This window comes from Cetorhinus maximus, chromosome 13 (assembly GCF_964194155.1).
Source record: "Cetorhinus maximus chromosome 13, sCetMax3.hap1.1, whole genome shotgun sequence".
In the NCBI taxonomy this organism is placed as follows: Eukaryota; Metazoa; Chordata; class Chondrichthyes; order Lamniformes; family Cetorhinidae; genus Cetorhinus; species Cetorhinus maximus.
The window spans coordinates 47,738,886-47,766,702 of NC_135891.1; the positions used below are offsets into that span (position 1 = coordinate 47,738,886).

At 42.6% G+C, this 27,817-nt stretch overlaps 1 protein-coding gene across 2 annotated transcripts in view; it reads right to left on the reverse strand.

Moving 5' to 3' along the window:
• Nucleotides 1-27,817, reverse strand: part of tshz2 (teashirt zinc finger homeobox 2) — a 551,775-nt gene that overhangs the window by 8,742 nt on the left and 515,216 nt on the right. Inside the window, exon 3 of one of the 2 annotated variants that reach the window (XR_013578446.1) lies at nt 851-1,003. The gene's annotated coding sequence lies outside the window, so the exon portion shown is untranslated. Of the gene's footprint in view, nt 1-850; nt 1,004-23,858; nt 24,025-27,817 lie in introns of those variants that run through there. The other variant, XM_078555370.1, reaches the window with a different exon arrangement.

The window sequence follows — 27,817 nt, forward strand, 5'->3', positions numbered from 1 at the left end:
TGGTATTTATTGAACTCCTAGCTGCAACATCATCACTCATTTGTGACTTTGTCTCTTGTGACTTTATCAGGGATAAATGGAGATTCATTCCCTACACCTCAGGTGTCTGCCATGCATCCTGCATTATAGCTTACACTGTCTGTGGAAACAAGAATGTATCAGGATTGAACTGCAGTTGTCTGCTTCCTCATGATAAGTTTTTTTTCTTCTCCTTCTGCTGTAGGTTCATACTCAGTGTGATGTAGGATGTTGGAGGAGGCCATTTTTTATACAGCGACAGCAGCAGACTGATTCTCCTGGCAGCGAAAGTGTCTATGTTAGTCCTTGTTCCTACCCACAGAAAAGCTGATTCTGTGCGCTATTGCTGCAGATGATTAACAGCGTGTAAGTTTTTTTTTTCTCCGGCTGGACCTCACTCACTGCTTCATCAGTCCTTTTCTTCTTAGTTAGACAGATTGATCCCTTGTGCTGTTAAGACTGCAGTGGGAAACCCAGGTGCAACATTGACAACTAAAGCACCTCCTTCATAGAGAGTGGTCTCTGGGCCACAGCTCCGATTCAGCCATAATTCAATGTCAGCATCAGCAGTAAAGACATTAGTGTCCAATGTGATTGTATCTTTGCATTAAACTCGGGCATTAATGTTTGAAAAATTGTACCTTTTTTGCCATCAGGAGTAACCAATTGACGAAATAAGCACATCAATGTTCCCGGCCATTATTCCCCACAGAAACACTTTGTTATATGTGCTGCAGAGAAGCAGCAGGGAGTAGAGAGGCAGAGCACAGTTTATCAATGAAAATCTAATAACATCCATAAGAATCGAGCTGAAAAATCAATACTTCATTACCAAATTGTTAGTGAGAATGAAGAGTAACTGCAGGAGTTGAGTGCTCTTTGCGGTCAGAGCACCTGGAGTTCAATGTCGCAGCTGAAGTGATGCAGGAGAGGGCCTGGAAAAGGATGCCTGGACTGTAGATTGCGATCATTGTTTACCTTTGCCCTGAGGAGAAGAAAAAGGATGACATTATTACTACATTTCAACTTGCTTTCTACTTTATCCTTAACTCTCTAGACACAGGTAATTAAAAAACAGAATTCTTTCTTTGAAGTCTTGGAGCATTTTGAAAAACTGTTCCTGGATTCTGTGAACAACACAGTGCCAAGTAATTTCCCTGCTTCCCATTCATCACTCGAGAATGTTTCACTGATCTAGGTTGGAAATTCATGAGGGATCTTCAAGTGTCTTGAGCTGAGGCTGAAGTGTCCTTACTGAAAATTTTAGGCTTTCAAGGCTCGCTTCTTCACGTAAGCTGGACACTCATGTGCATTCTAAGAGTTGGAGGGTTAATGTAACCAACCATGAAGGCTGGGCTCCATCAGCTGGAGTAACTCTTTAAGTTCTCAATGCAAGTCCTCCCCCACCATATGCAAATTTATCCTTTAACCCTTTAAGTGCTACTGTTGCAACATTTTAAAAGCACGCAGTCAAACGTTATAATTTTCTATGCAGTTTTTTCCTGCACATTTAACTGAGTGCTGCTCTGTCTAAAATGATTATTTCTTTGCTAACTGATCTTTCAGGGCAGTTTCAGTTTGTGCACAGTTGCTGAGCAGCAAACAGCATCAGAAAGTGATCGAAATTTTTGCAGAAAAAAAAACCCCTTTTAACTTGCTTCCTTCATTTTTCAAAAGCTGCCCGGGAATGAGTATATGAGGGCCAGTTTCTCTTCGGGATTTCAACAAAATGCATAATCTAATGTTAGCAAACTATCAAATTGCAATGGACACCACAACTCAACCCAGTCCTGATCTCACCCAACGTCCAGGCTTGTGCGTCTTGGCTCAGTTCATAGCACCCTCGCCTTTGAATCAGAGGGTTGTGGGTTCATGTCCCACTCCCGGAAACCAAGAACTGTGATTGTACTCGAAAAGAGTTGCAATCTGTGACTGTTGGTAACTCGAAAGAGTTTCCAGCAGAACTCATTGGATAGCAATCAGGATCTGGATCTCTGGCTGCTTCATTCTCTCTCTTACCCCAGGGATTGGAAGCTATTTGTAGCACCTTCACTGTTTTCCTGCAAACTCAGCATAGACTGGAGTCCTGGATTTGTATGTCTCAGTATCATAAGTGCTATTATTAACTGACCTTTAGAGAAATCCATGACTACTTTGTATCCACTCAAGGTAGATGTTTAAATAATACTGTATTCTGCTTCACACAAAAAAAAACTCGTGCAAAAAAAAACCTTGGAAAATGACCGTGCTGAACTACAGAACCACAAAAAAATTTCAAACCTTGGCCACAGTCCGTATTACACAGAATCTGGCAAAATGATTTGCTCGTTTATAAAGCTAAAGGTTATCAAGTATGATGAAAGAACTTATAGAGCACTTTTGCATACTCAACATTACTGAAGCAAGTAAACAACTGTTCCAATCCATGTACATGTTTTATCTCATTCCTGTGGAGTGATTGCCCATATGCTCATGACAGTGACAGTTTAATGGCACAGTGTTATCACACTAAAATTGGTGGTATTTCTCTCTGCGTTTACAGCCTAAAAAAATTAAAAATCAATTTTTCAAAATGGAGCAGTATCATGAATAATCTACAGAGTTCGCGCCACACCTCTGAACAAAACGTTGCTTTTGTTTCTGCTTATAAAGCAGAATTTAATTCCCTTTTGACTTTATTGCCTCCTGAGTAATCCAGTTAGTCCTGGACATGAAAATAAAAATTGTGTGTTGCAGGGAGGCAGCTAGTAACCTCTGGTTATTTTTGTGCTACAATACAACTGCAATCCTCAGACGGTTCGAGGGATTTCTTGGACAGGGAAACTTGTTGGACACCAGTCTAACACCAGTGTTACCTGCACTGGTAAAGAAATCACTTAAATAGCAAAAAACTAAGCACTAAATCAAGAGAGAGGTAGAGAAAATAGACTAAATTTGGAAACACTGCTCCTGGATACCCTCGATCTATCATAATTGGCAAATGCCTGTAACTTGCAATGCTTACATTTGATGCAAACAACATCAGCCTTTTCCTCCAAATATATTCAGGAGGAAGCTGAAAGGGTCATTTTGTGATTTGGCAGAATTGATGCCTCCAATAAGTATTTCAGCCAGTTATACAAGCACAGGCAGCTAATGACAGACATCACAACACACATTCATAGTTCTACACCCAGAGGACTAAGGATTTTCGTGAAATTTCTTTCATGCTGTTTACTTTTCTTGTAATTTTTGTATTTTACAAAATGTAATTAAAAAACCAATTTATTAACATAAGCTCAAAACAGCAATATTATGCTTTAAATAACAATCACACCTTTTTACTACAATTCATGATAATATATTCCTAACGATACAAACCCTCATAACAGCTACACAAGAAAAGAAAATATTTAAAAGTATCCAAAATGAATTAAATTTATAGTTACAGCTAATAGTCCTGCAGCTTGGGCTATCATTTATCTTCCTCCCCAAAAGTCAAAAAATAATTTTAGTTTTCTGCTTCGTTTTCTGAACGGTTATCATCTTTGCCATGCTACTCCAAAGACAGCCATTAGGAGGCATAGGAGAGTCACTCATACTGGTTTTTGCATGGAGGAAGTCTGGCATCTTTCCCAACACAATAGGTGAAATCAGGTACCTGGATCCAAAGTGCAGATTCACTACTGTCATTCAAAGCACACTGCTCCCACTCCCACTCAGCTGTCTGTCCCTTAAAGTTACACCAATGATATGCCGATGTCAGTGTATTTCGGATTTGTTCAACTGTTGCCTTAATTGTGGAAAAAAACCTGTAAGCGGTAGGAGGCACTGGCAGCAGAATAAAGCCATTAAGGCTCAGCATCAAAGTTTATGCTTATATAAATAAGGGGTGGGATTCATCGTAAAGTGATGCTCCTAGCCTCGTGACATATTTTGTTAAAATGGACACTTCAGCTCAGATAAGTGAGATGTTTACCAGGCTTCAAAGCAAGGGTTAGCAGAAGGCCAGAAACAGGTAGGATGAGGATTTTATTGCATCACTGATTATGTCTTCTAGCTTTTAATTAAAAATTAGCCCTCCCCCCAAAACATAAAGAATAGTAATTACTGCAACAGGTATATTTCCTGTTACAAGACAAACCTGCAACATGGGGATACGTTTCCACTTTGCCACCTGGGCATTAACGTGGTGGAGTGGTACGCCCTCTCTTATAGAAAGCAGCTCAAGTCTCATCCCACTGATAAAGATCAGACGAGTTCCATAATGGGTAGGAAATCCACTCTGGCACATTACTGCACAAACAGTGAAGCTGAAAATCACCCCTGTGATGTTGTGCCACCTTTTATAGGGGACCATTTCTGCTCTACCTTGGAATACTTAAAAAGAAACCTCTTCAATAAAGTGGTGATGTCCTTTTAAAACACCCTAACCAATATCAGGTCAAATAATCATGTTTCAAACAATGCCTGATTATAACAAATACAGGTGCCAAGACCAACTTTCTGATTCAAAAATCATTTTTGCTAATATTAGGAAACTCCTAGAATGCTATTCTCAGAAACTGAAGTCAGTCGTGTAACAACTGATTTCTTATTCTAACTTCAGAATATTGATCTTAACAAAATATGAAGCGAGACAAGAAAAGGGAGGCAGTCCCGAGGTTTTGGATTTAAATTTTTGAAGCATATTATTGTTGGATTTCACAGATTTTTGAAAAAAAACCAACCCTGGAATAGGATGTGCATAATAAAGTTGTTGTTGGCAAACTGGAAAAAGAATGTTCCTGAAACCTTAATATTTTTGATTTTCTTCCAGTCCTCTGTTCTTACTGGACCTTTCTATGTGACCTGGTGGGAGGCGAGGGCTGCCCACCCATCACCACTGCTGCTCCAAACCAGTAAAGAACTTGTAATACAGCTGCAGTCTGGGAGCAGCCACTTCTCAGACAGGGGGTTACATTCAGTTTCCAAGCATATGCAGTCAGCTCCACCTCTAATCCCACTGATTCCTCCAGTGCTGGTGCTGCATCTCTTCCTTTTACCATGTGTGATCTTAACTTTGAAGGGCAAGGAGATCAGACAGGGCAGCTCTTTACAACAAACTGGTTGTTGGCCCCAAGTCAGGTACTGACCCTGGAATCCAACATGAAGAAATCGAAGTGAGGTGTTTGATTTTGCCTTTCTCCAACAGTGGGCATGTTTCACTCTCACACAGGGCCAGACTCAATCCACCAAACATGCAGGAGTGGAGGAAAAAGAAAAGACCTGCATTTATATACAGCCTGTCACAACCTCTCTGAACTCCAAAGCACCTAGTGAGGTACTTTTGAAGCACTCACTGTTGTAATGGAAGAAATTCATCTCAACGTCAGGAGGTATTTCTAAGTGATAAGTTGAAGATGCTCTCATCCAGTCGGACAGTTACTGTAACATAACTCTCCCTACTCCATAATCAATGCCAACCGCCCCTTCTCCATTTCTTTACAGCCTCTTTACTTGCGCCATTTGCAAACATTTTCCCATTGAGAGATGCATCGCTTTAAGATTCGTGACTTTTTCTTTCAGTTCCTTTTCTGTCTCTGCCTGCAGATCACTTGCCAAAATGACCCTTCATCCAGGAGGGGAACGCTGTCTGGGCTGAAGGCACCTCCCACATTTTATTTTAATAACTTGCAGCCCATGTACAAGTATATCCCATTTATTTTAAGCTCTGTGGCTATGATATAAAGAACACGCAGATTTTGTTACATTTTTATAATCATGTCAATTCTTTTTATTATGCAAAGTTGCATTGTTTTGAAAGTACCAGTTAATGATAAATGTACCTGAGTGTGCAATGCAATCTACTTGAGGAAAAAAATTGAACTTGACAAATGGGTGCTTTGGAAACTGAATGTTACCATGCAAAGGCCCATTTATATTGCAGCACCATTTTACAAAACGGTTCCGATGATCCACATTCTGGCCTTTTTGCTGTTAAACTCACACCATTCCCGTTATGAAGCGGTTTTAATTGTAACCCTGATAGAAGAGAAAAGCAAATAAATCAAATAAAACATGGCACCTGGCAGGCGAGGGGCGGGATTTTCCTCTCAGTGCTCTAAGTGCGGTGGCGTGTATGAAAGTTGGCGTTTTCCCCGCCGCCCACAATGGCAGGTTTTCGTGGCTTATTACCTGCTTCCTGCCTCATTAAATATGCACGCATGGGAAACATGCCAGTTCACCTCTGATTCACCTGCCCCGCTTCCTCACTCCGGGCACCATATTTAAAGTGCAGCCACACACAGCGTTCTCAATGTCTGCAGTTCAGGACTGCTTCACTGGAGACATGGTCCCAAAAGCCAAGAAGACAGCAGCCCCCAAATTCAGTGATGTCTCATTGGGACGCCTTTTGGATGCAGTCGAGGCCCGCCATGATGCCCCCTGCCCCGTCTCTGACCGGAAGAGGTTCAGCAAGCTCACCAGTCTGGCTTGGCAGGCGGTGGTAGTTGTAGTCAGTGCCAAAGCTGCACAGAAGAGGTCAGGCATCCAGTGCAGAAAGAGGAGGAATGATCTCATCCGTGCCACCAGGGTAAGTCAACTATCTCATCACTCTCAACTCACACACTCACAAGCCCATCACACATTCACTGGCATCTCACTAACTGCCAGCTCAAGGGACATCACCGCTCACCCTCTCACACACACCCTCACATCACAGTCTGGGCTCATCTCGTCTGGAGATCGCACCATCATCCAGTCCATGGCTCCACTCACCACCCACACATGTCAGGCATCCTCATCACCTGCCCTGGTATGCATCTTGCTCACACTCTCACCATCTGTCTTTATGCAGGACAAGATTGCACACAATCGCAGGGATCCGAGACCAGTGGACGAGTGCCAAAACTCTTGATCCTCTCTCAGCTCAAAAGCTGAGCCATTGAACTGGTAAGAGAGGGTGTGGACTGTGCCTTTGGTGAGGCTGGTGGCAAACACCCACATGAGAGTTCTGCACTAGCTCATTCCTCAGACAACCATACTGTGAGTGCATTGTCCTGTTTTAGATTTGCCTGCCATGCACTAATTATCTCTCTTTCATAGCCACCTCTGCCAAGTGGCCAACGCCCCCAACCAGCCAGGCCCTTAGCTCGAGCCCCGACGACACCTCGGAAGAGAACCCTGAGGACAGGACCTTAGAAGACCCGTCATAGTGCCAACCCACACGGTGGAACCTAGTTCTAGAGCAGCCTCGGGGTCACAACCTGGTGAGCACTGTACACAATCTGGTCCACAGCAGGCAGAGGCAGGGTCATCTGAGGTTGCCAACACCTGGAGGACTCCTGGATGCGGCGAAGTCTGACGATGAGCCTCCAGACTTTGTCCTAAGTCAATTGCTGGAGCTGCAGCAACAATCACGGGAACATCAGGAAGGGATGTCAGCTGCATTCCTCAGATTGCAATGGATGACGGAGGAGCACATCTGCGTTCAGCCTGAGGTGATAGCACCTGCATGCCAGCACACCAAGATCAACCCTGGCAGTTTGGCAGCCGCCATCGAGAACTTGGTCCATGACATTGGTCCTGCACTGGCGCAGGAGCTGCACTCCATCACTGCAGCCATTGGTGGCATCCATCAGTGGCCATGGGAGAGGGGGGAGCAGGGCACCTCGATCTCACTCCAGCTCCCCTTTCTCCTCAAGGAGTCATTCAGGGGCCCTCGACCATCCAAAGGGAGGAAGCCCAGCAGGTGGATACCTTGGGACCATTCACCCAGGTGACTCCAGGAGTGTCCAGCCAGTCCCAATCCCTTCTTCCTGTGACCCCATCACCTCCAGCTCCACAGATCGCAGAGGGTCCACCTGCCCCACAGCAGGACACCCAAAGAAGGTGGGGGCCCTCCAGGTCTCAGCCCTCTAAAGGATGTCCGCCAAAGTCATCACAGACAACAGGATGTAGCAGTCAGCAGGCTGCATTCACCTCCGCTGTGGATGTTGGGATGCACCCAGACATAGCGGTAGGTTTAGGAAAGTTAAAAAAATTTAGGAGCGCAACAGTGGCACAGGTGTTCACAACATGTATATAATGTTCACAAATAGAACAAATAAATAGAATTGCACCCATTTCACATCTCCTCTTGTGTATGTCTCCTTTTTATGATGAGCTGTGTTGCCGTCAATCAGGTGTGATACCATGGTCCCTCCCCCTCATTTAGTGCAGATGTCGCTATCATGAACCTCTCGTCTATATAGCGTGCTTCCATATCACCACAGTTTGTGTCCCTTTTTCAGATCACTCTCGACAACAGTGATACCTCAACCTTAATGTTAAGTGTTCTTGTGGAAGGAACCTTGTTCACATACTTTGCAGGGTCATGTCATGTTTTTTCTTGGTCGTGTAAGATTGAGGCAGAGGTTTTCTCCTATCTCGTCTGCATTCTTGAAAGGTGAAAGTGTAATGTACAAAGGGAGAAGGGTCATATCTTGTGCAACTCCATGTGCTCTCTGTCATCCGCAGGGTTTTCATGCTATGAGCCCTACTCAGAGTGATGTGCACTTCTGTCTGCCAACCACGTTTCCAACTTTCCAAGTGTACATCTGCTAACTTGACCAATAAGTGGGAGCTCCTTGCTACTTCAAGGTGCCAAAGGTCTGCCCTTCTCAGCCACATTATTGCCCTGGTGCTCGAATATACAACCTTGATCGCTTCTCAACCTGTAATTGTCTGTATTGCGGCCACAAGGCTGTGCGTCCCATCACCTAAACACTCGCTGCGACGTGTGATGCTAATTGCAAATAGTAATTTTTGGTGGTTGACAGAGTCTTTGAGCTTGCTCTGGAAGTGCATGTTCTTTAGACAATGTTGAGGGGAGCAATGGGATAGGAGCGAGGATGTACTGAAGCTAAAGTATGCTCTTTATTAGCAATGACTCATCACCTTGAGGGCCTCATGGTGTCTGAGCATTTTGGAGTTCACAAGGTCGAGGCCTGGCCATGAGGTCACAATGTGTGTCTTAAAGAGGAGGCATTTTAATGTCTGGCACGCAAGTGGTTGAACATTGTCATTCTCAGGTGGTCCACACGCATAGTAAGGTGAGGGTAAAAGCAGGCCACCATTCCTAACTGAGAGTGCCGGATGTTGATGTGATAGAGAAGAAGGACAGAGGATTGAGTTATCCACATTATGCACATCTGTGGAACGTCCTCAGCTGCCTTGGCCCAAGTGTCACCGATCAGTTTCACCATCGAGGTTACACAGAATGTGTTGTCCCGTTACTGGAGATGGATCTCCTTGAGGAGCTTTGTCACACTGAAGGCAGACAGCTCCGAGCCCACTGAGGGTAGAGGATAGGCTGCCGCTGCGACTTGGATGCTGGAGATACGCTTGAAGAGGCAGCACCTGCTAACATCTGATGCTGGGACTCCATCCTCCAGTTAGCACCTCATCTTGGCAGGGACACACGCTCCCGAGGCTTCATTGTCCTTCAAAGGATCAGGACAATGTGAGCCTGATGTATAACTATTCACTCTCAGGTTGAAGTGTATGGTTGAAATGAGAGGAATAGCAACGCTGGTGTTCATGTTGGCTCATGATGGAAGGCACTTGTCCAAGAGGGTACTCGCTGTAACTCGTCATCCTCCTCGTGGAATCTGGTGGCAATGACGGCCTCATACACACGCCTGCCTCGTCTGGCCCATGCTATGGCCTCTTCCCCTGCAGCTTCAGATTCCTCGAACTCAACACCCTCATCCCTTCGATGTCCTCCTCATTGGAGAAGACGTACAGCTCCTCCATGTCTGCATTTGGTCAGTCCTTGACCTCTTACAATGCCAGGTTGTGCAGAGTGCAGCAAGCTACGATGATCTGTGAGACCCTTTGGGGACTGTACTGGAGTGTCTGTCAGATCTGTCCAGACATTGGAATCGCATCTTTACAATGCCTATGGTCTGCTCCACCAATGCTCAGGTAGCAGCATGAGCATCGTTATATCTTCTCCGCTGCATGGGCATTATCAGCCACGTCTTTTGCGGTAACCCTTTTTCACCAAGGAGCTAGCCTGGGATCCTGTGTGTTCCCTCAAAGATATCTGGGACCTAAAATCTACGCAAGATGTATGAGTTGTGGACGCTTCCTGGGTATCTGGCACAAACCTGCATGATAAGTTTCTTATGATCGCAGACCAGCTGTACATTGAGCGAGTGGAAGCCTTTCCTGTTTATGTATTGGAGCGCCAAGAAGCTTTTATAGCCACATGAGTGCAGTTGATGGCACCCTGCACCTGTGAGAACCTGGCAATTTCTGCAAAGTCCACTACTCTGCTTGATCTCTGTCAAAGTTGAAGCAATTGTGGGCCTTGGCAAAAAGGGCATCTGTGACCTCATTATGCATTTGTGAGTGGACACTTGAGACATCCTGCAGAGGTCCCAGTGGAGCCCTGGAAGGAGCCACTCGTGTAGAAGTTCAGTGCAGCCGTTACTTTCACACTGGCAATGCATGCTCTCCCAGTCCCTGTGGCACCAATTCCTGGAGAATATGGTAAATTTGAGTCACCAGGCCCCTGGCCATGCAGAGGTATCAGCAACACTGTCTCTCGCTCTCTGCAGATGAGACATGCGAGTCCTGTACACACTCGAGCTTGCGAGCCGCCTACGCATGATGTCTCTTTGAGCCTCATCCTCTGTCCGGAGGGAGCCCTGCTGCCTCTTGTCTGGAGGGTTTACTCCTCCCTTTGGCGAGCCTGGCACCTCCATTGTGATCTTCGCCTTCTTCTCTCCTGCCTGTATGAGATTTTGCAGCAGCAATAAATCCAGGCTCCATCTTCCTGATGGTCTCCACTCCGCAGCATCAATGAGAAACAGACATGAGTCAGCATCAGTCTGCAAAGGTCCTATTTCTGTCAATGTCACCTCAGTGAATGTGGGTTTGAGGGACAGTGTCAGAAACTAATTGACCCAAAAATCCAGGCCAGCGCAGGGTTTGTTTCAAGGTGCACCTTCCACTCACGCTCTGCCCCACCCCTTTTACATGACCGACTGCTATGAGGTTGCTTTGGCCAGGATGTGCTGTTTTCAGCCCAGGCATCGGGACCTTCATTCACTGCACTCTAATACCACACTCTTTGGAATACATTTGAGGGAAAATGTTTAGTCAGGAATTGAGATTCTTTGAGGGGGGCCTGAGGTTTCCCTTCTGTGAAGCTGCCAGCACCACAATTCTAACATGCTTCTGAAGCTTGTGCAGTCGCCTAATTCCTCTGAGTTCGCTCTGGGGAATTTCCATGCTGTGAACAAGGGGTTAATACAAGGAGATTGATTAGAAGGAGATTGATTAGTGCCACTTTTCTGGAATAGTCTCATATGAAAGCACATCATAGCTGCACTTTCCTGATTCCTTGCATTGTCATTGAAAGGCTCCTAACATGTCAGAGCTGTGAACCTCTCCCTATTTGGGAATGCACAATTCAGTTGGGTACCCCTTTAATCGGCCCCCCAGTGCATGCACATGCCCTCCAATCTACCCTCAGAGCCCTCACCAGCAGAGTTTCTCCTCATTTTAATTTTATACTGCGCCATTGCTGCAGGTTGGAAGATGGTGGTGCTGAGGTTTCACTGCCAGGCCAGCTTGGACCCTAACTGTGTGAGTGTGGAAATTCCTCCCACCATCCTGCAGGGGCTTAATGTTCAGGTTTCCATCCATCTAAGAACCTCTCAATCCTCCCCCTGTATTCCTTAATCCCATTGTGATTGTGGCAGATATCCCGTTGTTACCGCCTGAATATGGAGAGGTAGATGCCTATGCCCCGCGTGGACCTCGCTTCTCCCCATATTGAGGAAACAGTCTGACATATCCGCCCCTCTTCTGACACCCTTGAATGGCCCTACAATACCTTTTCTCTACCGAAAGTCTACAGATACCTCCCCTGACTGAGTGTGCCATCTGCTGCCCAGTATGATGCCAGGAACCTCCCAGACCAATGCACGTGATGTCATGACAACAATTTGCGCACAACATGCTGGGCACGACTGAGACTGGACTGACATGCCCTCCTCCTGCCTGGACTGGGACAAGGGCAGTCTTTGGAAGCTTTGCAGAGTGAGGTGAGAGGACAGCCCTTGGCATCAAGGCAACATTTGACCGAATGTGGCATCAAAGAGCCCCAGCAAAACTGGAGTTAATGGGAATCAGGGAAAAACTCTCCGCTGGTTGGAGTTATACCTAACACAAGGGAAGACTGTTGTGGTTGTTGGAGGTCAATCATCTCAGTTCCAGGACATCACTGCAGGAGTTCCTCAGGGTAGTGTCCTCAGCCCAACCATCTTCAGCTGCTTCTTCAATGACCTTCCTTCCATCATAAGGTCAGAAGTGGGGATGTTCGTTGACGATTGCGCAATGTTCAGCACCATTCATGACTTCTCAGAAAAAAAAAAGCTGTTCATGTTCAAATGCAGCAAGACCTGGACAACAATCAGGTTTGGGGTGACAAGTGGTAAGTAACATTCGTGCCACATGAAAGTACCAGGCAATGACCATCTCCAACAAGAGAGAATCTAACCACCACCTTTTGAATTCAATTGCATTAACATCACTGAATCCCGCCACGATCAACATCCTGGGGATTACCATTGCCCAGAAACTGAACTGGACTAGCCATATAAATACTGTGGCTACAAGAGCAGGTCAGAGGCTAGGAGTCCTGTGGTGAGTAACTCACCTCCTGACTCCCCAAAGCCTGTTCAATATCTACAAGGCACAAGTCAGGAGTGTGATGGAATACTCCCCACTTGCCTGGATGAGTGCAGCTCTAACCACAGTCAAGCTTGACATCATCCAGGACAAAGCAGTCCACTTGATTGACACCCCTTCCACAAACATTCACTCCTTCCACTACTGACGTACAGTAGCAGCAGTGTGTACCATCTACAAGATGCACTGCAGAAACTCACCAAGGCTCCTTAGACAGCACCTTCCAACCAAGTGACCTCTACCATCAAGAAGGACAAAGGCAGCAGATGCTTGGGAATGCCACCACCTGGAAGTTCCCTTCCAAGCTAGACCATCCTGACTTGGAAATATATTGCCGTTCCTTCACTGTCGCTGGGTCAAAATCCTGGAACCCCTTCCCTAACAGCACTACGGGTGTACCTACAACCCATGGATGCAGCAGTTCGAGAAGGCAGCCCAGCACCACCTTCTCAAGGGCAGTTAGGGATGGGCAATAAATGCTGGCCTAGCCAGCGAAGCCCACATTCCATGAATGAATAAAAAAAAGCTCAACATTGAAACGTTTCTTCACTGCTCCCATTCTGGCCCAAAGTCGCTTATGTCATTCTGTAACGAATTTTCTCCTCATTCTGGTGCTAAGGACACTTCCCCACTGCCTCACCCCACCACCCCCCCCACCCAGTCATGTGTCTGAGTTGAACTTATCCCCACTCTTATCCCCCAGTGGAGGCCTTGCCCTGCAGCCCCTTCCCATGCCTCAGGCCAATTTCCCCCCTTCCCCAGTGGAAGCCTTGCCCTGCGGCATATTAAAAGTCGCCCCTACCTTACCGCTGGTCTGGTAGCTACAGACTTGCCTCTGGCATCCTCCTGAAAGCGATGTGGTGCTGCCTACGAAGCCTGGCACTGAGTCTGAGTTGCCGCGAATGCTGCGCCATGCAAGGTAGGCGAACGAACCTTGAAGTCACTGGAGAATTGCAGGTTGCCAGGTGCGCATATACCATTGTGAAACATGTCGGTCTAATTGGACACTTATGTGCCGTCTTGAGCCAGTGTGGGGATACGATTCTGGTGAGCATCCCTTATAATAAGATGCAATTATATTAAAATGATGTTTTCGACATGCTGTAGCAGGAATGCGGCCTGCCATTGAAGGGTGGAGTGGACGATCCCGGAATGCTTTGACAACAGCAGTGAACTGACTTTTCCGATCTCGTGATATTTTCTACTCCTGCCTGCCATGACGCCCGCTGCCGGCAGGGCCAGAAAATCCCGCCCTAGGCGGCTATGGTCATCCACTTTCCACTTTGTGCAATGATACATGGAGGGATTTTCCCCATGTGCTTCAGGACCCTGCTGTCAGCTCCAAATGCGGGTCAGAAACACTATAGGGGGAACAGTCACTCGGCTATGATTGTCCCCAAATTAGCCAATTAATGGCCAGAAGGTGGGCTTTCATATAGGCCATCCAACTAAGGGCATTTTGAGGTGCCCTCTCTCCAACTTTTAAAGTTTTAAATAAAAAAAGAGACCGAGCAGCTGGACCACCTCCTCCACAGGACGCCACAGCTTGGGCAGGGAAGGTCACAAAGACTGCTTGTAAGTGCAGCTGGGCTGTTTCTTGACACCTTGGGAGACCTGGAGGCTGACTGGAAAATTCAATTCAGCCTCTGACAATAGGCCTTAATAGGCCTTTAACTAGCTATTGCTGCTTGCAGGCAGATAGCCATGTCCTCTCCCCATCCTGCCTCTGGGAAAATAGCCTGGCGACAGGATGCAGTAGCAAACTGGTGGCAGGCGGCACAAATTTATGGGTCCACCTGCCTCTGTGCTCGCCCCCTTTGGGGCCTAAAATATGTAGGCCGTGGTTTCTGCAACCACTTTGAAGTAGCAGCCCAGTGATTGGCCACAGCACTTCCAAACTAACTCTCTAGCTGCAAACTGCTGTTTGCAGTTGTTTCAAAATCTTTCTGAATGAAACTTTTCACTTTAGTCTCAGTAACTTCTCTATTTCTGAGGGGAGGACCATGGATGAATGACGCAGAAACTGTTTCATTTCCCAGGCAGAGGGGAGTGAGAACCCTTCATCCGCTCACCCTGCTAGTGCTTTTGTTTCTTGCTGCAGCATCTGTACTTCTACTGTAAGCAGAAGCGGCTCTATTGTTGGAGCTCATGTTGGAACTCGCTGTGTTGGAAAGCAAGTATAGTAGTGTTCGTAAATTGTGCATTTAATGCTGAAATACACTTATTTTTTTTAAGAGTGTCACAAATGGCAGATCCACCTTCTCAAGGGCAATTAAGGATGGGCAGTAAATGCTGATCTAGCCAATGACGCCTGTATCCCGTCAACGAATAAATAAAAAGATGTCTACATGGAGTACCCTCACTATTTCATCATGATGTAGAGGTACAACCCAACTGCTCACCAACATTGGTGAAAGATTCTGCACAAATTTAAAAAATCTTGGTGTTAAGCGATTCTTCCCCTTAAACATTTCTGCCTTGCTGGATGGTGAAAGATACAGTCCTTGGGCTCAATTCCCTTCAGTTGTCCTACTCATCCATTAGGACAGTTAACCTGGGTTGCTCTTAGGGAATTATCTTGAAATGCAACACCTTATCCGATAGAAGTATTAGATAATCCAATCAGCAGATCAATAAGAAATGCCCTTTGTATTCTTAACAGTTCTCAGGTGAAGTTTACTCTTCACTTTTTGGCAATGTCACCTTGGCACATTTGGTCACACTGATGTCTCTGAATCAAGAGGTTTTGGGTTTGAGGCCCAATCTGAGATTAATTGCATAATCTTGGCTGACAGATCAATCCACTACTGAAGGGGTGCTATGTGGTCAGAGTTAATGTATTTTGGATGAGATCATAAACTGAAGGCCTTTCTGTTGTAATGGTTCAACTCGATGTAAATGATCCCACTGCATAATTCAGAGGTCAGTAGGAAGTTCTCCTGGTGTCCTGGCCAACACACTTTCCTCAACTAACACAGCCAAACTCATATTTACCTGCTCTTTAACTCATATACTGATATGGTGCAAAATAGGTGCCATGCTTGTTTGCAAAACAACACTCACTGTGCTTCGTAAGAAATTAATTTCATGAAATGTCATGGGACATTCTCAGGATATGATGAGGTGCTATGTTAAGTTACATAAAGTTATATAGGGCCCACAGCACTGAAATTTTTGGCACAACTGGTGTTTATGTTCTACACCAGCCTCCTCCCACCTTACTGCATCTAACCCTATCAGCATATGCTTCTAACCTTTTCTCCCTCAATGTGCTTCCCTAACTGCCTGCCCCTTAAATGTGTCTCTAGCATTTGCCTCAACTACAACTTGCGGTAGCACTTCCACATTCTAACCGCTTATTCAGCACAGAAGTTTCTTCTGAATTCCCCATTCAATTTATTGCCATCAATTTATATCTTAATTTTGAAGAATGTACTCAGTGACAATCTATGTGCATAATGCTACATATGCCGCTATATCTTAATATTCTTATCATATTAATAAGAATTCTTAAATTACATTAAAAATTGAGTCCTTAGTTCCCCATAAATTACAAATTTCATGCATTGCTGGCTGCAAAAATCATGGTAGGCTTTCAATTCTGCATTGGTCGCACAAGGCAAGGAAGATGTGACTGCTGGGGAGAACCTTTGTCGCATGAATTAAGCTGCAGGACTGGTTTGGCCGTGATTTACACAATATGGACACACCCGGCAATCGGATCATCTTCAGAATTTATTACTAGTTAAGATGTCGCAGTAGAAGTGGATAATAATAAGCATGGATCTCTTGTACAGGGAGCAGTGAGGTGAGAATCACTTCCCAAACAATTCCAAAATATTTTAATTCAGGGTTGGTTACTCTGTTGAGGGCCCCTTATAGAGACAATGGGAGAAAAAGGAGAGAGAGAGAGAGAGAAAGAAAGAGAGGGAAAGTCTTTTACCAAAGTGTTTCTTTTAAAAATCAAAATGGTTACAAAGAATTAAAACGCTTTAAAATATATCTCTCCATTCCTCTTCAGTATTTTAAATGGGAAATGTTTAAATGATCAGTGCTGATGATGTAATCTAGGGAACTGGCTCAGAAGAGTTACGGAGCCTGACAGCATTAAATTAACACACACGGTTAAAATGACACAATGGCTGAAGAACTCCCGGGTTAATGACTGTATCTCTGCTGATGTTAATTCAGTTCCCTTGCACTGTCAGGCTCAGTAAATCTTCCCAGCTAGGAGTCCTGATACCACTTCCATAAAAGTATGAACAGAAATGAATACAAATGGAAAAAAAAACCCTAAACTTGCTCAATGTTAATTTTAATTCTGGGTGATCAATTTGCAAAAGAGGTACTGAAGGTAACACTCCTTTCTTAAATAACCTATTAATCTAATCCAATCCTTTTACAAAGATAATTTCCTTCTCAAAAAAATATTAATTTCCTTTTTCAGTTTGATCTTCTCATGTTTTTCGAGTGTTGTTTTTAGAAAATAACAGAAGTAGTGTTGCAGCTATATAAAGAATACATGACTTGTGCTAGAAATCCAACCAAAAATCACAAAGAAAAGAACACCATTTTGGCTAAAAAAAACAACTTCCCGCACAACAGTACAACTTCCATGTTAAAAAAAGTGAAAAATTGAGGTTCTTCATCAACAGTTACTTTACATTCCCTGCAAGCTGATAAAAGGATTTTGCAGCAAACACAGCAAATGTTTTCTTTTTAAATCTATACGTTATTCGAAGTTATTAGATTCTAAAAATGAAAGGGCCTGACAGTGCTGAAATATACTTCATACAGTCTCAAAATTCAGTTTGTGAAACACAGTTAGACCACTACGCATAAATGTAATATGATAAATAGGTCTGTTCCATTAACACACACGTACAACAGCATTTACCAGTCCTAACGCATGTATTGAGCAAACTGCAAAATATCTTTGCAAAAAAGAGGATGCAATAACCATTGATTTTTTTTTAACCCAATGAGTCAGAGAAATTACAACAATAAAACTGATCTACATTATATGAACACCAGGCTTCGAAAAGGTCAGCGAAACATCAATTAAAGCAAACCATTACATATTGCCGCTGTCATATTTAATATCACAAAGCACCTCCTACCCTAATCAGCAAATACAGGTCCCACAACTATAAATAACATAAATATACTGGTAACAAAGCCAGTCTATTTAAGAGGGTATTTGTGGACTTCAATTACTCTATATGAAATAGAAAGATCTAGAAGTCCATGAACCAGTAGAAATGTTAACACAAAGAGATGTTGCACAACTTAATCTAACTGATAGTGTCTGCGCTTAGAGAGGCAGCACTGCAACAAAAGCCTCTAGATCTGGATAGGTGCTGAGACGACACGCTGTGGCATTTTTAGTGTAGCCCAGGAGGGCCTTTATGCCGAAAGCACTCTCTGAGCACAGACACTATTATTATTATTATTATTTGAAGTCCTATCTGAGGGAATTACTCTATTTTTAAAGTCCATGAAAAGAATTATGAAGAATTTCAAGAAAAATATTGGAATGTTGAAGTTCCTGACATTTTGTAGCTTGCAAGCTTTAAATTATATTTAAACCTGTATTAATGCCATTTCATAAACTTAGCATTCCTTCTCTAATGCTAAATACCAATATTTTGGGGCTATTATATAAGTCATACATAACCCAGTTAGGGGTGTCCAATATATTGAAAATTTGATTTGACATCAATGTTTTTCTACATGCAGCACCCAATTAAATTACATTAAGTAAATAAAACTGTAACAATCAATATTTTGCATTACTACAAGTTTCTATTGATTTTGGAGTAATTGATAGAGGACCACTGTTAACTGCAAAATTATTACCGACTATGCAAAAGAACTGACAAGAAAAGGCAATTTTTAATTGTGAAGGGAATTTAAATGCTGACTTCAAGCAAAATTTTGACCTTTTTTTCCCCATGATTTTCACTTCACAAAGACATCGAGACTTAAATAAAATCAATACAGTTGAAATTTACTGAGAGGAAATACAGTGGATTGCAAGATTATTTTATGTTGTTCAGGTTTCAGGACTAATGGATAATCGTCTGCAATTTTCTTGTTACTAACTGTTAAGGGGTGTCTCTATTTATTTCAGCAGGACTGGGTTCAAATACTTCTTTAAGCTCCCTCTTCATCCTGTTCTCGTACAGATTATGTCTGCTGCTCTGCTTTTTCAACGGAGTTCTAGTCACAACTTTATGGTTCCCCGACTGTCTAATTGCTCCTTGCTACGCCCCTTCCATATTACTGACAGTACAGCACACCGACCCATGTGGTCCTAAACTCAGGAAGATTAAATTTTTTTTAAAATGACAAAGAGGTAGGAAAAGAGTGACGAGAGAAAGCTGAAACAAAAAAAACCAACAAGAAAGGGAAGTATCATGTCAAACGAGTTGGGTTAATAGCAAACTATAGTGATGTCTGTGGGGTTTAAGAACTAAAAAAATCACAGCAACATTGAATTTACTCTCGTCTTTGAACCTGTGATGTTGGAATAGTCTGGGATGTTTTGTTATAGAAAATAAAAATGTAGTAAAATGTTATTGCAATTGTTCCCATGTGTGTATTCTCTGAAATTTGAACTGGAATTTATGCTGAAGTTAAGGTTTCACTTCACCAGACTTGAGTTATGAAATCCTGGATACTAGTATCAGTCACACACATGAACACTGGACATTTAACAATGGGTGCTCACTGGTGTCCTCAAACAGGGAGGAAGGAGAAAGTAAACTAGAATGTCAGCAAAGCCAAACAGCCAACATTCTGCACCAGTGAAAACTGTTACATCAGGCGACTTGTGTACAGAAGCAGGACTGAGAGGCTGCTGCCTGACGAGTTGGCTGGAATTTACTTGTCGAGCCGCTGCTCTTCTCTCTACTTAGTGTGCAGCGGTTCTGGTGTATTTGAATAACAGGCAACCTGCCATGGCTTCTAATCTATTCCAAATTAAGATCTCAGCTTTTGAGAACAAAGGTTATATTTTAATTGATGTAAAATGAGGAGGATAACATTTAACTTGATGACTATGTGAAAGATTTGATTATTAGGATTTGTTAATGACACCAAGTATGCGATTCAAAAGCGAAATCGTGTCGCACTACAGATAAATAATAAAAAGCAAAAAATAAATTATAATGACAACAAAAGCACTTAAGTCCCAGCTCTCATGCCTTAAATCTGTATCATTGCAGAATGCAGTGTGTGGAATTCAGGACACAGATTGAGTATGGGCTTAAACCAGGATAGTTATTTATTTATTTAATGTGATTAACAATTTATTGGCTTCTTTTTTACGAGTACAACACCTGCACTGGCACATCCAGCAATGTTTTTGAAAAGAAAAATACAACACACTTATAATCTGCAGAGAACCATAACCAGGGAGCAGTTTGAATGCCTTAATTTAGGTGGGAACAAAAACAAGGAAAGAACACCGGTACTGAAAGAAGCAGAAGGATCTAGCGATATCCAGGTGGATGGGACTTACAGTCTGTCCCAAAGCGATTCATCACTCGGCTTTTACTGATTATTCACAGCTTGAAAATAAAAACAGACCAAGAAAACCCCCCAGAGATAAATAGCTGAAATTGTGTTACCCAATTTCAGTAACAAATATGCTAGTATGAATGAAATTCCTTTGCTAATTTAGCAAAGAGGCTAAGCCATTTAAAATAAAGAAACTCACTTAAAATAAATGGATTAGTGTCTTTGTTCAAATAGCCAACAGAAGAATTTCATTTGAATGCATTAGGGGCACAAATGACAAAAAATAATGCTGGAAATGTGAAATAAAAGCAGAAACTGCTGGGACCTCTGATGAAAGATGAATCCAAAACAGTGTCATTCCTTTCTCTATCAGGTGCTGACTAGCCCTTTCTGTACTTGTTTTTAATACAGATTTTTGAAAGATGGCATACAATGATAGTAAACAAAACTGAACAGATAGCAGAAACAAGAAAAGAAATTAAGGGAAAAATGGGAGGGAGAGAAAAAAGTCAAATGGCAGGTGGAAGAATAAAAGAAATGGATAAAGAGAAACTAAAGACTGGAAGGATTGAATGCAAAATAGAGAAAGGGAAGGGTATGCAAGCAGTTAGTGAGTAACACTGGAATATAAGGAAGAAAGGAAATGGGAAGGTGGTAAGAACGAAGTGTGGGGGATTAGAAAATCTCTTCCAGTCTTTCAGATTTCAATGCAAACTCCATTGAGAGCAGCCCTTGAGAATTTATCTGCTCTCAACAGCTGTTCTCAATGCTGGTACTGGAAGAGGTATAGATTCTGGCACCTCACTGTTAAGGATCACTTAGCTTCTAACTCATGCCATGGTATCAAAAGCTGGATGTAGTACTCAGAAAGATTCGCACTACAATCAAACCTTGATGACATAGCACTCATTGTGAACTAAACTGCTCACAGTGACAAGGCAGCAGAACACTATAAAAATGATATTGATGCACACCCATTCTTGACTCAATGCAGGCATTTGTCAGTAACTGCCATCACTGTGCACTGACTTTTATCTGAAACGGACTGTGGGCATAACTGACCTGGGAATGTTTAAATAGCATTTTGTGTGAAAGGCTGTTTCCCATTACAATGAACACAAAATTATATCATTACCACATCTCATAAATAATAAAAAGTGAGGGCTAAAAAGGTATGCTGCATAGATTTGAATTTTGATAACTTTGAATTACAGTAGGTCACTAAAAAATGTTACTGTCTCTTTAAATGATGGGCCTTGGGATTACACTGTACTGAATACATTTTTCCACTACATCACACACTGTCCCAGCGCACATAAGATAGTTTATTGCTCTGCATGATTCATAACCCATTTCTCACATGGGAACATTACAAGGTTCAAATTATATAAAACCTCTCAGTGTTGATAAAGAGCAGGGATATGAAAAGTTGTAAATCAAGGCCTTTGATTGGGCTTCCTGCCTGCTGGAGATATTCTCTTTTTCTGTTCTAGAAATTAATGTCTGATTGAAACACCATTTTTCTGGACACTGAGAACTCTGGGGAAGGAATCTGACTAGATTGTTAGGGTGGCTTTTGCTAACGAGTTTTTTGAGCAACCCCCTACTGAGGCCTAAATGTCTGTGATATCCATAAACAACTCCATTCTGTCCAATTAAGGAGACAGAGATGTACCTTCCTGTCAGATAGATTTGCATGGATAAGCATGTGAGATCATAAGGATGGTGAGGGATTGTTCCATGTCTGTGAGGGATGCATAGAATGGATGACTTCCATTACAGCCCCCTTACACTTTCCCAATTACTGCCAGCATTTCATTAATTACTAATGGTTTTCCCTGATGTAATCATCTATGTTTAGCCAATCAGCAACTTCTCTCATCTTACTGAACCATTAAAGCTGGATGACTAAATCTATTTGCTAAGGGCTCAACTCACCCCTCCTCAGTCAAGGATTATAAAACCATTCATGATTTAAAAGGCTGAATGTGGTTGGGCTATAAACAAGCCTGAGTTGATAGTATCAAATGTGGCATCAAAGTTGAAAACAGCCATGCTTTCTGTAACAGCGCTGTTAAAAGGAAGTACTGCGATCTTTGTCTAAAAGCTTTTACATGAAGACAGATTTTTTAGGGCTCTAGTCTGCTGCAGTAAAATGGAAATTTCAGCCACCATCTTAGATTGTACTGACTTCTCAAGGTATCAGTCTGTGCTCCTCCGACCTCCTGTCACGGTTGCAATTCCTCCCCTTGTGTCCAGGGGGAGTATGCTCACTTTAACCCTTAGTAAGCCAAATGGGTATTTTTAACTTTCCAACTCCTACTCCTTTCTTTTATTGATCACCTGATTTTCTAAAAAACAACTTCATATTTGTGATTGTAAATTCCTACCAACTTCAGTTTTCATGGTCTAACCACCATTTCTGGTGAGAACAGCCAACTGGTCTTCATAGACCATTGGCAGTGTACCGGGAATCAGCTGCCCGGAGGCTATAGTACCTCTCCAGCATGACCCTTCTGATTCCCCCACTGTGATGAAAAATCATTCATAGCTGTTCCACCTTTCTGCAACAAAAAAATGTTCATCAAATACAAGTGGGGGGATGAGGAGATTTCTTTTTTAAGCGCAGTGATCTGGAATGCACAGCCAAAAAGTATGGTGCCAGCAGATTCAACAAATAGTAAATTTCAAAAGGTAATTGGATAAATACAGGGGTATGGGGAAAGGCCAGAGAAGTGGCACTGATTGAAAGAACTATTCAAAGAGCTGGTATAGGCATTGTGGGCCAAATGGCCTCCTTCCGCTTGGTCGCTGCTTGGGTTACACACTGAAGAAGTACAGCTGTCCTTATGCTTGAAACGCTAGCATTCTATGATTCCATGAAACGCTTTTTGTGAAGACACGACCCTCGTAAAAAATAAACTTCTTACAGCAGCTCAGTAGTGCTGAAGTCAATTCAAACCAGTAATGTAGTGAGAAACTCATCATTTGGTAACATGTGCACTGTGGCCTTGCAGTTTTGTTTCAGCTCCTAACTGATAGTTATAGTCAAAGCTTTTTGTTTCCACTTGGTTACAAACTGTATGCTGACAAAAGTGCAGAACTCCCATTTCACCACAATTAACCAAAACTATGTTTCACCATTTATAATCGCTGAGAGCAACTGTAAAAATAGGGAATATTCATATTTTCTATACTATGGAACTACATGGAAGTAGGGAAAATATACTCAATGTATTTTTGAACAATTTTCTTAATCTTTGCTTTTGAAAAGAAAGTGAAAGAATACTCTCCTGACAAAAGGCTGGCAATTATGAATGGTCCCTAAATGGATATTGGCCCTTATGGGATGCTGGGTAGGGCAATCTATTATACAAAGCAAGTGCAAATCTATTCATGTCTCCTTGTGGTACCTGCCTACCTTGCTATTATCTTAGCACAGTAACATTGGTATCTGAAGCTGGACAAGGGCAGTTGGCCCATTTGTACATTTTGAAAGTTGAAGGGAAAGAGCTTGAAAACCGAGAAATCTGAAGGAAGGAAGAATTGGCAGGACAGAGAGAGAAAGATAGAGACACTAAATAAAAGTAGCATTTTTATTGATTCTGGCTTATGTACAAACAGAAAATAAAAAAAAAATACAGGAAAGTAATGATCACAAAATTCCACCCCCCCCATAAATAAGTGTTGTCAGGAAACAATCTGGAACTTTTTCAAAGGGCAGTCCAAATCAGATGAGAAGAAGAGTGCACAGAGACCTGAAAATGTCATTGTAAACTGAAAAACAAAATGAGTTCAAAGCTTTTAATCTTTTAAAAAAAGAATGATAACAAAGCATACTAGGTGGCAAAATTGTGGATGTCAACGAATTAAAACTGCATATTTAGCTTTTAATTTACAAGCAAATTGTTTTACTCTTTTCCTCTCTTGTTGTTACCTGAATAACTCAATCTTTCTCGTCTTACAAGGTGGCAAGTAATCTGCTTTCAGATCTCTATCAGTTTCCCAAGAGACTCACAGTGGTGGGTGAGTTGACCTTACATCCCAAGTTCCTCAACTTGGCTCCTGGCCTTTCTTCAGCATCGCCTTTGGATGTCATAGCTGGATTGGGAATTAAGGGTGGAAATTTACACTGGCAGGATTTTACAGACCTGCCAAATTCAATGGACATTTGAACGGCTCGCTGCATTTTACTGCCCCACCCCCGCTGCGACGGGACTGTAAAATTCCATCCTAAGTTTGACTGGAATACTGAGTTCAAAATGCACGTTTCCCAACTTGTTATCCAGTTGGAGTAGAGCTACATGTAGCCAGCTCCAGAGAATTGACTGTATCTCTGGGCTGGCTGGTTTTGTGACATGCAAAGGTGCTGAATAAACAACATTAAAGTGATAAAACTGGTCAAATATCAAGAATGGCTTGTTTTATGTATAATCCTAAACTATGAAATGAACATGAAAAAAACATCAACTTTTGAAACCCTATAATTCTGTTTGTCTTGTCAGAGTAATTTAAAACAAATTCTCCCTTTACAAAAACAAAAACAGAATTACCTGGAAAAACTCAGCAGTCTGGCAGCATCGATGGAGAAGAGAAGAGTTGACGTTTTGAGTCCAATGACCCTTCAACAGAACATTGGACTCGAAACGTCAACTCTTCTCCACCGATGCTGCCAGACCTGCTGAGTTTTTCCAGGTAATTCTGTTTTTGTTTTTGTTTTGGATTTCCAGCATCCGCAGTAGTTTTTTGTTTTTAAATTCTCCCTTTAACCTGACTTACACTCGTGTTTTCCAAGCAACCTCCAGTGCTCACTCTAAAACCCAAAAATGCAGAGTTCCTAATAATCGGATCCTCATTTAAATATATGCCGGAAGCTCTTGCCCGTTTTCACTGAGAACGCTACTCACCTAAATTAAGGAGTACAGGGAAAATGAGCCAAACTCAAATGACACGAAATTCCAGTTATGACGAAGTTGTCAACCATTTCCACTGGCGGAAAAGCAAATCCCATAAAATGACACCCGGAATAAACCAAAATTCCACACTACTAACTCCAGATTAGCTGAAATTGTCTCAGCTTGCCATATGATCACATCAACCAAAGAGGAGAGTTGGACCACACAAGAGTGTGAAATCATGGAGCTTTGTGCAAGCCAGCGAGATTTCTCTGTGAACGAATGTGCAAAGCCTGCGAGTATGGCTAAACCTATGAGACGGTCAAACATGCTGTTGATCAGAGAGAAAGTGCAGTTGATACAGCAAGCAGAAAACCATGGCATGAAGTGGAAACTGGACACCGAGACACCAAAAACATGTTTGGCTATATTGATGACATGGTGGATTATATCACGCACATCCGAAGATAGCACACTAAACAGAAAAGAATACAAAGTTTTTCCCTAGCTAACCCTGACATTATTCTGTGCAAAGCTCCGGCCTTTTACAAGGTCAGGCCATTGTAAGGTGTGAACAAATTGAATAAAGACTTTTTCACACATTTACTGCTTTACTGTGTTTTTATTTGGTATTTGAATCTGTCATTTTTGACCTAGACTGCATTTGCAGGAATAAAGGGTTACATAGAAATACACTCATGTGGGAATGGGGCCTCCTTTGCTATCACAAATCTCCGCTTAGCACCAATTTGTGGGCGGATCCTCTGTGATTCGACTCATTGGGATTTTACTGTACTCAAATCACAACTGATGGGTCAAGAGTGGAAACTCGGTGGGAAGATCCTAACTGTCTTGTTCGTGCTGAGAAACAGGGTAGCAGTGAGATTAAAATTAACCCTACAATCTTTAATAAGGTTGGGCAGTCTAAACCTAGTTCCGAGTGAATCCAGGATTGCTCTACATTTAATTCACCACAAGCATCTATGACAGTTTTTGGGTTTTACACTAGACTCTTTCTTAGGATAAAATCAGTAGTTGTTCCTGTGAGGGAACCTCGAGTCTCTTATGATCCACAGTGTCCTTTTTTTATGTCCAGTATCTAGATAAATTGTAGCATAAGCCATGGGTCATAACAGAGAATTTTTATTCTGTACACCAACTACTGGAATGTAATGTGCTGCCATGTGTGTGCCCCTTCCCTTGCGGACAGTGGAGTGAATCGGCAATCTTACTGAATTGAGACACAAGCTTTGAACCAACATATGGTTTCATTTATGTGAGACATACAAGTGAACAGTACAAAGTTTCACATAATGAAATATACTTTCATTTGCTCTTCAATATGTAAAACAATAAATTCACAACTCATACATGCTCTCTAAACATAAAACTTTAACAATATGGTTACTTTTACTATAATCCTCAAACTGTTCTAGTTTGTCAGGCTAGCATGGAATTTTAAAGGCTTTGCAAGCCTGCCCACACACTAACTGCACTTTCTTTTCCCGAGTATTGTCAACATTAGTTGTGCGATGAAACCTCTGCCCATTACGTTCCCAATTATAGAGGATTCCTGCCAAAGAATTAGTCAATAAAATTCATGAATTCCAGGTTGAGGACCTATCCTTTGCTGTTTGACCTGGGTATCTCCAAGAGTCTCCTTGCTGCACCCCCACCCACATGCCATTTTAACTACCAAAGTGTCATAAAAATACAGTACCTGTGTGAGATAATGTGGCCATCTCCAGCAATGCTACAAGATCTGTAAAGAATGCCACTCTTGCAGGATGATTAATTAGCAATTCAAAGCACTGTTGGGTAGCTAAATGAATTTGCACCTTGAGAAAACTGGTAGACAGAATAGTTCAAGCTGAAGGCTTCTGTATGTAACCTTGGTGCTTAACTCTTCACATGCTGATTCTAGCACTGCACGAATACAAGTTAAAACATTCAACACAGGCAAATCCATCTGACCACAATTGGAAATGTCACAACAATTGGCCATAAGGATGTCTGGTGTCAGAAATAGGGGATAAAAAACCACTGGTGTAATACGGGTCCTATTCTGAAGTTGAGGGTAAGAGATATTGCTGAACCAAAATAAAGTTTAAACTTAAATTAACCTTTACCTACATTGGCAGCATTTGGTGCTGACAATAGATGGCCACAGTAGGGGCTACCACATGGAGTTTATGGCACTTTCCTTTCAGTTTCCAGTAACATTCTGCTGCTGCTTGACTTCCTGTAAATTCAGAAACTGTAAAATGCTTCAGTAGTTTTAGGGCCTTTTAACCCAAACCATGTAGCTTCAACCATATTTTTAGAATCCAGAGAAGGGTACCTTCTGACAGTCGGTATTGGCAAAATGTGTGAGCCGCTTTTAAGCACATTTGCCTGGACTGAACCAGTTTTAGAATGGGACACGTCTGGTGCCTCATAAGAGAAAGATAATTGTGAACCTGACCAAACATTAAGTTCTGAAATGGAAAGTTTATATTCATGGATCAAGAGGCAAACACATAGGTGGAAACGTTTGTGCCCGCTGGCATTGGGCGTGCTCGGCGGTGTGAGCGGACAATACGGCGTGAAGGTCAAAAATTGGTTTCATGACGTCGTGAAACCAGTTTGCAATCATCCGCTCAGCCCATGGATGGTGGGCCATGTTTCCCGCCAAC